The sequence below is a fragment of the Micromys minutus genome (genome assembly GCF_963924665.1).
Source record: "Micromys minutus genome assembly, chromosome: 8".
Classification (NCBI taxonomy): domain Eukaryota; kingdom Metazoa; phylum Chordata; class Mammalia; order Rodentia; family Muridae; genus Micromys; species Micromys minutus.
Genome location: NC_137977.1, coordinates 48,203,076 through 48,216,347, shown reverse-complemented (window position 1 = coordinate 48,216,347; position 13,272 = coordinate 48,203,076).

Sequence of the window (13,272 nt, the reverse complement as noted above, 5' to 3'; positions counted from 1 at the left end):
ATTTTCTTTATTTACATTTCAAACGTTTTCCCCTTTCTTGGTTTTCCCTCTGGAAATCCCCATCCCACTCCCCTCCCCTGCTTCTGTGATAGTGCTCCCCCACCCATCTATCTATTCCCTCCTGCCTCCCCACCCTGGAATTCCCCTACACTGGGGCATCCAGCCTTCACAGGACCAGGTCCTCTCCTCCCATTAATGGCCTGATGCCACCCTATGCTATACATGCAGCTGGAGCCATGGGTCCTTCCATGTGTACTCTTTGGTTGGTGATTTAGTCTCTGGGATCTCTGGGGAGTCTGGTTGGTTAATATTGTTGTTCTTCCTATGGGGCTACAAACCCCTTCTGCTCCTTCAGTTCTTTCTATAACTCCTCCATTGGGGTCCCTGTTTTCAGTCCAATGTTTAGCTGTGCGAATCCACCTCTGTAGTATTATGTTCTGGCAGAGCCTCTCAGGAGACAGCTATATCAGGCTCCTGTCAGCATGCACTTCTTGTCATCTCCATTTTGTCTGGGTTTGGAAACAGTATATGGGATGGATTCCCAGATGGGACAATCTTTGCTCCACACTTTGTCTTTAAATTTTCTCCTGTGAGTAATTTGTCCCCTTTCTAAGGAAGACTGAAGCAGCTACACTTTGATCTTCCTTCTTGAGCTTCATGCAGTCTATAAGGGTATTCTGAGCTTTTGGGCTAATATCCACTAATTAGTGAGAACATACCATGTGTGATGCTTTGTGATTGGGTTACCTCAATCAGGATGCTATTCTCTAGCTCCATCCACTTGCTTATGAATTTCATAAAGTTATTGTTTTTAATAGCTGGGTAGTACTCCATTGTGTAAATGTACCACATTTCTGTGTCTATTACTTTGTTTAAGGACATCTGATTTTTTATATTATAAATAAGGCTGCTATGAACATGGTAGAGCACGTGTTCTTATTATATGTTTTAGCATCTTTTAGGTATATGCCCAGGAGTGGTATAGCTGGGTCCTCAGGTAGCACTATGTTCAATTTTCTGAGGAACTGCCAGAATGATTTCCACCATGATTGTACCAGCTTGCAGTCCCACCAATGATGGAGGAGTGTTCCTCTTTCTCCACATCCTCACCACATCTGCTGTCACCTGAGTTTTTTATCTTAACCATTCTGACTGATGTGAGGTGAAATCTCAGAGTTGTTTGATTTGCATTTTTCTGATAACTAAGGATGTTGAACATTTCTTTAGGTGCTTCGAGGCTATTTGAGATTCTGAGAATTCTTTGTTTACTTCTGTACCCCATTTTTAATAGGGTTATTTGATTCTCTAGAGTCTAACTTCTTGAGTTCTTTGTATATATTAGGCATTAGCCCTCTATTGGATATAGGATTGGTAAAGTTCTTTTTCCAATCTGTTGGCTGTTGTTTTGTCCTATGACTGTCACTATGTCACTTTCAAAGACACATCTGCAGTCACCTAATTTTTTCCCAGTAAGCTTCACCTCTTAAATACTGTCACTTCACAGTAGTATCCCTGGCCGGTGACTGAGCCTTTACATCACTCTTTGGGGACATCTTGATTTAATCTATTTAATCTATAGGAGGATCCCACTCCACATAGGTGATCTCATTTATTCCACAGACTGCTGTGTGTGTGTGTGTGTGTGTGTGTGTGTGTGTGTGTTGTGTATGCACAAGGAAGGGTACACTTGCCTGTGCTAGCTTAGACTGACACCAGAGGGGCATTCCTGGTATCTTCTTTAATTCCTCTGAGGCATGATCTCTCCCTAAACCTGGAGCTCACATTTTCTACTAGGCTGGGTGTTGTGGCTAGTTGCCCTAATAATCTTTTGGTCTAGGCTTCCCATAGAACCTAGGGGTTACAGGCATGTTCAGATGACATCCAACTTATTACACAATGCTAGGATCTTGACTCAGGTCCTGATTGTACACAAATGCTCTTAGCCAGTAAGCTCCCTCTCCAGCCCTATCTTATGGCTTTTTTGTATTAATTTGTATTGGTATATTTTGTATATAATTATTTTTGTATCTAAGTATTTTGTATGTAAGTATTTTTGTATATAACCATTTGTATTATTACAAAAATACAGTTTTATGACCAACAAAAGCTAGGTGAATTGAACATATGTCTTGATAAATATCTTGGCTTTGCTTATTAAAAATTATAGATGCAAGTTTTTTACCTTTCTCTGATTTAAGAAGTATTACTAAAGCCATTATACTTAAAGGACACACTGGCTGCAGCTTTTGGCTCTTTGTCTTGATCACCAAGAACATGACACTTTCTTTTGAGACCCCTGTCTTCTCTCATCATTTCCCATTCATTTTTTATTCCAAACATTCTTTATTGTCACTTCCTAATTGATCATGACTTTGAAGGACATAATGAACCTACCTCAAGGATGGGGTTGTTTGATGTGTTCCAGATGTGGGCAGCTGTCAGGAGAACAAAGTGATGGGGGAGGGGTCTGAACTCATTATCCACGTGCCAAAGCTGAGGTCTCTGCTTTGATTCAGGATCATGTCCAAATCAGGGAGATTTGTGAAGTTCAACCATGATGGAACCAACTTTTATTACTCATTTAAAAACATTATACACTTTCTTATCTTGCTGCTGGATGCCACATTTTGATCAAAATTATAGCCACAGAAATGATATTGTTATAAAGTAACCACTAGGGATAAATGTTAAGCTATTAATAGCTTAATTCAAATTCTGTCATGCTTAGCTTTCCGGTTCATTGTTTTTCTTAATAATAAAAATATTGCTTTCTACTTAAAATCCCTTTTTGAACCAGAGACTGATGTGAAATCTCTACAGATACCAGATATATACAGACTTTGTTTAATTCTCTCTAATTTGCAGTGTTGTGGAGTTTAGCTTTATTTTGGATTTGAAAAGTGAACATTCACAGATCGAAGGTGCCTACATATATAATCCTATTTTAAGATTACTTTGAACTCTGCCTCATTAGAAAAAAAAAATGCCTCATTACTTACTGTATTTGGGAGCAAAGAGGGAAGTTAGGAGTCTGGTAACTACAAGATTTTTGGAACTACTCTTAAAACTCAGCCCTTTGCCTTCTAACCTGCCATCATCATTTGTGGCTGAGGCAGAGAAGGATGAAGTGGTACCCTCCCAGCCTGGAGTCCCCTGAGCTGTTTTCCTCTCTCTGGCAACTGCTCATTTTCAACCTCAGCATCTCACACGCTGGGACTTTAATCCTCTTAGGGTCCATTCTCTAGGGTGGTCCTGCCTGGGCACAGAAGGAAGAATAGGCTGCTATGGAATCAGTCTCATCAAACACATCAAAGGTAGCCTGGGCTTGTCACTCTGCTCAGTGAGGCTGGATTTCTATGCCTTACTTTTAAATTTTTAAACCAGCACAACATTTGTATGTATGGAATGTGTTATAATTTAATACTCACATGTGGTGTATAAATATTGAATGAGGCCATTTACATTTCTGTCTCCTCAAAAATGTTTTTCTCTATGTTTTGTTTTATCTTCAAAATCTTGTCCAGCCATTTTGAAACTTAGAGTCGTTTGTTGTGGACTGTATTTGCTTACTGTTCTATAGAATATCACAACTATTCTTCCACTGATATGTACTTTGGTACCACTTGTGCAAGCTGGTAAGAGAAAGATTTGCCTGGGATTTTTAGATTCCTGCTAGAGTACCTATCTGCTCGGCCACTTTGTGGGGATGGGCTAGTCTCATTTAGACATCACTGAGGTCAGAATCTTGATGTTGAGGCTGCTCTAAAAGAATGTAAATTAGATAATTCCTTAGGGAAAATGATATGGAGGCACCTCAAAAAGTTAAAACTGGAACTGTCATGTGAGCCAGTCACCTCCAAATTGGATATGCAAACGAAGGAAATGTAGGAGTGCAGATCCCAGACCCCCTACAGCATCTCAGCACTGTTCACTAAGGCAAAAACTTAGAAGCAAACTGTGTGTCCATCATCTGGGGAGCAGGGAAAGGAGATGTGCAAAGATACGGTAGTATATTTTACTTTCCTGTTACTGTGATAAAATACCAGAATCAAAAGCAATTTAAAGAAGATTTTGTCTTGGATTGCAGATCAGAAGGCTAGAGTTCACACTGGTGGGTATGGAATAGCAAGAGGAGAGGGAAGCTGGTGGGTCACCTTTGTTCTATACAGAGGCGACAGAGAGAACTAGCAGGAAGTCAGATAAGGTTATAAGCCATTAAAGCTAGCCTCTAGTAACACACTTTCTCCAGCAAAGTTACATTCCCAAGTAGCACCACTACCTGGAGATGTTCACATACTCCAGTGTTCAAATACTTTAGAGTAGGGGGCAATTTTCATTCCAACAAGAAAAGATACTATTTATCCTTTGTATTAATTACTTCTCTCCTTGGTGTGACTGGTGTTTACTTGACCAGAGAAACCTAAAGAGGAAAACGTTTTATTTTTTATCATGGTGAGGCAGGCTTGTCAGCAGGATTTGAGGTGACTGCCCACTTTGTATCCTGAAACCATTTAAATTATTTAATATTTATGCCAATAAAGACATGGGAGGCATAAACTGAGGTAAAAACCTGCTAGCACGGAGAGGTAACTATTTTCTTAACTATATACAAAGTATCTATTTACAAGCCGAACTTTGCAACTAAATTTTAGGTTTCTCTGTCATTCTACTGAGCTAGTTTACCTTTCTTTTGAGCTCCTCCAAACCCAAGGGGGCTCCTTAGCTTTCTGCTTCTTGGTTATCCTGCAAGGCCAAACAGAAAATTTCTCTCTCTTACCTGGAGCTCTATTCATAAAGGCTCTTGCAAATTGAGAAAGAGGGAGGAGGAGAGGGAGGGGGGGAGGGAGAGGGGAAGGAAGATCTGTTATAGGGATTGGGGGGCTCCAAACCATGTCTGTAGGGGCCAAACTATTTCACCCTTATGGTAGGGTAGCTTAAGGCCATGTGTCATAAAACAAAGAACATAAGAAACGTGTCTTAAAATAGGGAACTTTCCACTCTTTAGCATTCTTACCCAAACTACAACTACAGAACACACCTAACTACATCTGGCAATCACAATATCTATTTAAGCTTTTATAGTTTGCTAAGAATTAGGTTTTCTGCATAAATAACGAACTAGGCTGTAACAGTGTCCACAACCAGGAAGAACATCGGATGAATGCAGGTTCCCAGCTTGCTTTCTCCTGATTATTCAGTCTGGAACTCCAACGCACACTTAAAGTTGGGCTCTTCCTTAATCCAATCTAGAAACCACTTCATAGATACGTCTTGAAGTTAGTTTCCTAGGTGATTCTAGATCTTGGGAAGTAGACAATGTTAACAATAAAGAAAGCTCCTCCCCACAAAACATTTGTGACTTGGGCAGAACTGGTAATCATCAAAGTGAAATAAGCCAGGTATAGAAGAGAGTACCAACCCATCTCACTCCTGTGTGGAGTCTAAAGGAATGGATTTCCTAGAAGACGAACAGGCCTTCAGTTTGCAGAGGCCGGGGAGAGTGGGGAGGGAAGGAGAGGGTGGGGGAGGAGAGTGGTTGGCCATTGGTTGATGTGTTACATTGGACAGGAGCAAGATGCTTTGGGGTGTCATAGCACAGTAGGGTGACTGTGGATAACAGGTGTGTGCTGCACACTTCAGGAAGCTAGAAGAAAGGAACTGTAAAGTTTTTTTTTTTTTTTTGTCATAGGAAAAGACAAATGGGTGCATTAAGGCAGCTCAGTACATTAGATACTTGCCTAATAAGTACGGCAATCTGAATTCAACCCCTTGGAACACACATACATGTGGGAAGAGAAAATAAAATCGGAAAAGTTGTCATCTAACCTCCATGTACATGTATGTACTCACCTACAAATACATCATATACACATGGGATGAAAAAGAGAGAGAGAGAGAAGGGGCTGGCATAATGGCTCAGTGGTTAAGAGCACTGACTGCTCTTTCAGAGGTCCTGAGTTCAATTCCCAGCAACCACATGGTGGCTCACAACCATCTGTAATGGGATCTGATGCCCTCTTCTGGTGTGTCTGAAGACAATTACAGTGTACTCACATAAAATGAATGAACAAATAAGTCTTAAAGAAAAGAAAATGTTTAAAAAAAGAAAAAAATGCCAAATGTTTGAAGAGCTATGTTTTGCGTGCTTTAACTGTTATGAAACATATACCCATACAGAAATATTGCATGGTGCTCACTAAATATGTATATTTTTGTTTCAGGTGTCAGTTAGCTATATTTTAAAATGTAATGATCTTTTGCAAATAAAAGTATAGTTTACCAGAAGAAAAAATATTAAAGGCCTTATAAAAATTTGGCAAGAGGCCATGAATGAGCTGTGGCCAAGCTTTCGTCTAAACATTCTTTTACTAACGATCCCAGATACATCTGGGGTCTTGGGGACTTTAGTGCATTTCCAGGAAGCAGCTTTGGCATTGTCTCATGGAGAAGGCAGGTCCTCTAGCTGTGGCAGTACAACCCTTGGTGAATTAGCCAGACTCCCAGTGCCTGGCTCACAGAATTCTCATGTCAAACATCACGTGTTTTTACTGTGCTTTCTCTGATGAGAGAGGGGAGGGAGAGAGGGAGGGAGGGAGGGAGATAGGGAGGGAAAGAGAGAGAGGGAGAAAGAGAGAGAGAGAGAGGGAGGGAGGGAAGGAGGGAGGGAGGGAGGGAGGGAGGGAGGGAGGGAGAGAGAGAGAGAGAGAGAGAGAGAGAGAGAGAGAGAGAGAGAGAGAAAGGGAGGGAGGGAGGGAGGGAGAAAGAGTTTTGTTTGGCTGGTCTGGGGGTAGGGAAGAGCCGGGCAAATTCCCCTGCAGGGATGGGAAGTGGCCCCAGTTACCAAGGAGTTTTTCAGCCTTTGCAGAAATTAAGGAGCTCATGGAAGGAGCTTATTCTGTATTTATGGGGAATTCAAGTGGGACAATGGTCTGTGTGGCAAAGGATTACCCAGCCAGCCACAAAAGCTCCAGGACCTTTTAATCTGAAATCATAAGGGTGTATCCGGGAAGCTCACGGTGGGAGGGACAGGGTGGCTTGATGCCAGCAGGAGGAACTTTTCCTCTTTTCAGGATAGTGGACCTTTCTGGGGCAAATAGATCATTTCTAAATTCTTGACACTTCACCAGACTTTTCCCCCCATGAGTATATCTCTCTGTGGTCCTATAAGGGATAAGGCCAATTCAGGAGACTTAGGATGCCCTCTAATACGCCCTAGGACTGTATGTGGGTGTATGGGTAAGGCCTGCACTGGTTTCTGAGTCAAGAAGAATGAATACCACCCAGAGCCCCAGGCAGAGCCAGGCCAGTCATTTGCTTAAGACCTTGAAAGCACGTAGATTGATTTGTCATGTTCATATTCACTTCTGGATGATTTGTTTCTTTCAACTCAGAGGGCCTATACATCGAAGAAGCCAACACTTTAGAGTAAAACAGGTAATAATAAAATCATAACATGCATTCATTATATCATACACACACATATACATGCACACACACATCAGTGAGGACGAGAGGGTGGAGGGGAAGAGGAAGAAGGTTAAAGGAAGAAATAGATTAGACACAGAGAGAGCTTCAACCCACAAACACCAAATCCTGAAATGCTCCTAATTTCTGAATCTTTCCAGCACTGTCTAACTAACTGACTCCATGGGAGAAGTTGCAGCTAAAATGTATGAATAAGCACTGTGATATTTGTCACTTTGATAAATGGCCTAACATTACGATGTCAAGGGAGAAAAGGTGCTATTGAGATCTTGGTTTCAGAAGGTTCAGTCATGGTCCAGAGACCTTTCCTGACTTCATGGTCCCTGGGAAGCAGAGAGCAAAGAAAGGACCAGGAATAGCTGTCAAAGGTACACTCACAGTGACCCATTTACTAGCCAGGCATCACTTCCTGTAATTATACCATGTCTCAAGACAGTACCAACAGCTCAGCATCCTGACAGGGACATTTCATATTCAAACTGTATCCCTTGCTAAAGATATTGTAAAAACTTACCTTTAGGCTGTGTGTATAGAGAATATGAAACATAAATGAATTGTGTATGTCATACATAGAGAAATATACCAAAAACCTGAAAAACTTTTGCTCCTGGGGATTGTGGCAAGAGATGTTCATCCTCAATTTTTCCTAAGACACACCCCAAAGTCCAATGTAAGTTCTTGCTAAGGAACTTGCCATCTAATGTTAAGCAGATCCTATTCTCTGTGTGGACAAGCATACATTGTCATGTGTCTGCACAGGGCCAATTCTCTCGACTGGTGCTCCATCTAGAGAGACATTCTTAGAGTCCTAAACTCATCTGCTCACAGCTTAGATAGAAAATTCTTCTCCCTAGAAGCCTTGTTAACCTGGAAGATCTCAGGCCATTTCAGTAGTCAGAGAGACTTTTAAAGGATGTGATGGTTATCTTCCTGAGTATAAGTGTGTTCAATGAAGACTAAGGCATTCAGGCCTCACCTGAGGACCAAAGCACCAAAGCAAATGGCCTTTAGTTTTAAACTTGATTATGACGTGTCTAGAGGAAGAATTCTTCTTGTAGGCCACTAGCTCTGAGCTCTTGCTTCACTGTGTCCAAGAGTCAACAAGCTTAGGGCTCTGCTGACCTGAGAAAGACCAAGTGAGAGACACTCAGATCAGAAAGATCACAAGGCTAGAAGCATTACCATTCCTGCTGTGATGGTCCTTCTTCCGGCGGGGGAGGGGGTGGTACCTTAAACTGTGCCTAGCCTGTGCTCCAATTTCAACACTTGGTAGTTTCCACTCAGTCTCTGTAGCAAGAAAAAATGAAAATGCAAGTAGTTTAAGAAAATGTAGGTATTTTTCAAGACGAGAGAGGTTTCCTCAGGTCTGGGGCAAACACAGACCATGGTGCCGCTTAAGTCTGGCAGGTTTGCACATTACAATTGGGAATGGAGTGCACACTGCTGGATACTTGTTTCTACATCACTTAGAGCCACCCAAGAACAATGGTAAAGTAGGCCAAAAAACATTGGTGGTTTTGTTCAAAAGAAGAGATAGTAATAAAATTATCAAACATTTCGTTCCAAAAGATTTTTCCGGCTGAGGCTCTCTGTTCTTCCTCCTTCTCTCTCAGACCCTCTCTTTTCCTGTCCACCCATCTCCATCCTTCCCTCTCTTTCTCCCTTTCCCAACCCCCTTCTTCTGGTTCTCCACACTACTCCCCTTCTTTTCTCTTCTCCCCCTTTCCCTTCTCTGTCCTCCCTCACCCTCTCTCTTTCCTCTACTTCATTCCCATCTCTCTCCTTCCTCTCCCATATCAGTGTGCATGTATATGGTAAATCATAACAGTTTTACTAAGGAAGCTTGCATGAAGGATTAGAGATAAAGTGACCGTGTGTGTGTGTGTGTGTGTGTGTGTGTGTGTGTGTGTGTGTGTGTGTGTGTTTGTGTATTGGGGATTGGACATAGGGTCTTGTTATGCTAAGCAAGTGTTCTACCGTTGAACTATACCTCTGGCCCTCTTTTTCCTTTCTCTTTTTAGACAGGATTCTTCAACCCCAGGCTTGAATTGAATTCACTCTTAGCCCAAGTAGATTTTGAACTTGAAACCCTGCTCTGACCTCTGGAGTATCAGTATTACAGGCCTGTGCCATCTGGTCCAGCCAGAATTCTCCCTATGTACCTATGTATTTATATACACAATTCTTCCTCCTCCATCAAATTGAAATGATTGCAGTTACTCCAAGAAATGATAGTCCCACTTTAAAAAACCATTAAGTAACACCTTAGTAAAGTCTATGAGTCAGGAAGGGAAATGATTATCACCCAACTCCTGAAACTTTGGCCTCTTACCCAATTACCTCATCTGCCATATTAGAAGACTGTTACCAAGCACCTGTAATGTTAGCTTCTTGAATGCTCTCCCACCCTCACCTTGCTTACTGAAGATGCACGTTTGCCCTTCAGATGTTAACTGTCCAGTCTGTATCTGACAAAACAAAGCACTTTGCAGAGCCTCCCTGACGGCCCACAGTGACCTTTACTCTCCTTGTGCTATATCAGCATGTCACAACATTTGTGCATTTGTCTGTGTCATCTCCAGAATGATGGGCAATACCTGCCTCGAGGGGCAGAACAATAGGAGTCCCTCCTCTTCCCCTCTGCTAGCTTCTCTTCTTGCGCTCAGCAGAGTCTGAATTTGGCATAAGGAAGACAAGCACCCAGGTCTTACCACTTGTGTGTGAATGTAAGGGGGGGGGATATAAAAGAGAGAGAACAGCTTTCTCAAGGTCACGGACATCGCAGGAGAGATGCAGATCTCTAGGGAAAGGACTCTTCGAATGGTCTCCCAGGAGGTGGGTGACGAACTGGGCTGAGATAGTAGGATGCCAAGAATACCAGGGTAAGTCATTTGCCCTTGTTCTGCAGGTTCCAGATAACAAAGGCCAGTTACTTAGAAGAAATCCCTTTGTTTTCCCAGCCCCTAGTCTTGTGTGCAGTGCTGCAAGTCCTGGACGGGATATGTAAATTTATACCCACAAGTGACACATACTAAATTTCAGCCACTAAAAATAGCACGAGTTTCAAAGAGTCCCAAAAAGTCACAGACCGACAGCATGGCATAGGGCAGGGAGCAGCATCAGCGCCTTCCTCCTGGGGCGAGGCTTAGTCATGGGTCACGGATCCTGCCTCTGTTCCTCTGTGGCCTTTGCGGGATTGAGATAGAGCACAGAAGTGCTTGGGCTCTGCCGTCACTCCAGACTGTGACAGGCTAGCAAGAGTGAGGAAAGCTAATTCTAGCATCTATTTCTTTCCAGAATAGATGTGTAGAAATAGGGAGAGAGCAGGAGAGATCAGGCCAAACAAAGTCTTGAAAAAAAATAAGACTTTCTAGATCATAAAATAGTTGTTGCAATAGCTGTTTCTTGCACATTCCTGTGTGGACAAAGACCAAATGCATCGAGAAGGATGTCTTTTCATGTACCCCAGAGGATAAATTACTCAGAATTGGCTGTTGCTTTGAATTAGTTCACTTTATAAGCTCCTTTATTTCAGCATGGGCAGCCTCAGTCAAAGATGGACATTAGATTATCACAATGAACAAAGTGGACAAGTTATGTATTCCTCCTCTTGCTTCTGAGGACAATGGAGAGCCCGAGCCCTCTTTCAAATGTACAAATAGCTCACGAGTTTTATTTCATCATATAAACTACCAACATTGTGACATTTAGAGCCACAAGTGAAACTGAGCAGGTTTCACTTGGGAAAAATTTATACAAGTTGATTTCATTTATCTACATTTAAGGAGGAAAGAGAGAGAGAGAGAGAGAGAGAGAGAGAGAGAGAGAGAGAGAGAGAGAGAGAGAGAGAGAGCAGAGACATAACTCTGTCTTACACTGGAACATCTGGTGCATGTGAACAAGTGTGTACATGTGTGTGTGGGGTTACACATGCCCAAGTATGTGTGTGTCTCAGGACGCACATAGTAGAGAGGTGACTGCGGAGCATCCCTGCATCCAGAGTTCATCTACTCAGAGCCCACTTTCTGATTTTCTCACCCTCAGCAGACAGATGGACTGCACTCTCATGCCAGACACCATTAGGTCGATCCTCAGCGATTCCCAGAGCCTTTGAGTCGTCCTGGCTTTCCCAGCTGGTGGTCAGGACGTCCCAAGAAGATGAGTCTGTGAGAAGTTGGCCTTCAATATTAAAATAATGAATAGGATTTAATGTGATTCTAAAAAACCACTCAGGCAGGAAAAGTTGGCTTAAGTGCAAGCAGGGGTTTGCAGACAAGCCTCATTTACATATGCTTTCCACCTGCACTGTTCTTAGAAACAGAGAAAGGCAGTGGCTTGCCCAGTAGTTGACTTAAAACAAAAAAACGATTCCTCATTATTATTAGGCATTCTGTTCCAGCCAAACAAATGCCAGTCTCTCTGCCTGGATTTCTTCCAAGCCATAAATCTCCAGATTTTGAATGAAAAAGAAGTCAGTTGAACTAAAGCCAGCTTATCCTGGCTCAGCACACCCCTAACTGCTTCAGCTTCACGGTCATGGCGGGAATGAAGAGGAAGAACATATACATATGACACCTGATCAGCACATCACCCGACAAACAACTGAATGTTTATGATATCAGGGACACCTCGAAACAGTCTCAGGCTCCAAAGCAGTGAAACTCTTTCATACAAGCCACACAAACATTACTGTTGTCTCACACATTGGGCCCAGAGTTTAAACCCGGCAGGATTCTTAGATCTTCTTTCTGTAGGGATTTGTTTGTTTATCTTGCTTTCATTTATTCCTAGCTAGCTCAATGCTCTTTTAAACACAGCCCAGCTTTAAAAAAAAAATCAAAATCTAGAGCAATTAAAGGGCAAAGTTATGAACATTTGAGGTGAGACTCTGGAAGGTTCCTGCGGCAGTGAGAGTCACCGTGAGGTTACTGTTAGCATCTGTCCTTGCGTGGGTGGAACCCAGTGGTCCCTGAGTAGCTCCCTGCTTGTACCCAAAGCTTGTTTCTCTCTCCTTTGTTCTTCTGTTAAGCAAAATCATATACAAACATCCATGGGCTCGCTATAGAAAACAAAAATGAAAAAGCTAATAGTCATTTACCTTGAATTTTATGCAAATGAAATGTGTAGGAGTTTGAGAAGTAGCATCTTTTCTTGGCACCTTGTTTCACACTTCCTAAGGGCCTCCTTAGAAATAACCGTCTGGAGTTAGGGGACTGAATATTCACCTAATATGTATGTTTTTATATTCTGATTGCATATGCCTATAAATAATAGACAGTTGTGTTTTATGTGCCCTATCAGAAAAATTGTTAAAAAACTTTAAATTATTAAAAATTATTAAAAATCTTTTAAAACTTAGAATTAGATCTTTAAAATCTACTTTTACTCATTGGACAAGCATGTAGCTGAATTTTAGGACTTTTCAAACATGAGTCACATTAACATCGAGTCAGTGTGACTTCTGGATACATCAACAGTTATTTATACAATTGCTTCTGTGTTTGCAATTTATTACACTTTGCTTTGAGACGCTTCACAAACTGGAAGAGCAGAATCTCATTTGCTAAAATCTTGGTCCCTGGCCTTGGTGCTGCAGGGAAGAGATGGAACCTGCCAGAAGTGGGGCCCTGTGGAAGGAAACAGGCCCGCTGGGGTGAGTCCTTGTAGAGCATATTGGGAGCCTGGCTTCTGAATGAACATTCCATCATAAGATGTTCCCATTGAGATGTTCTGCCTCAGGAAGACCCAGAATGCAACAAAACCATGGACAGATCAGACCAGAGCAGA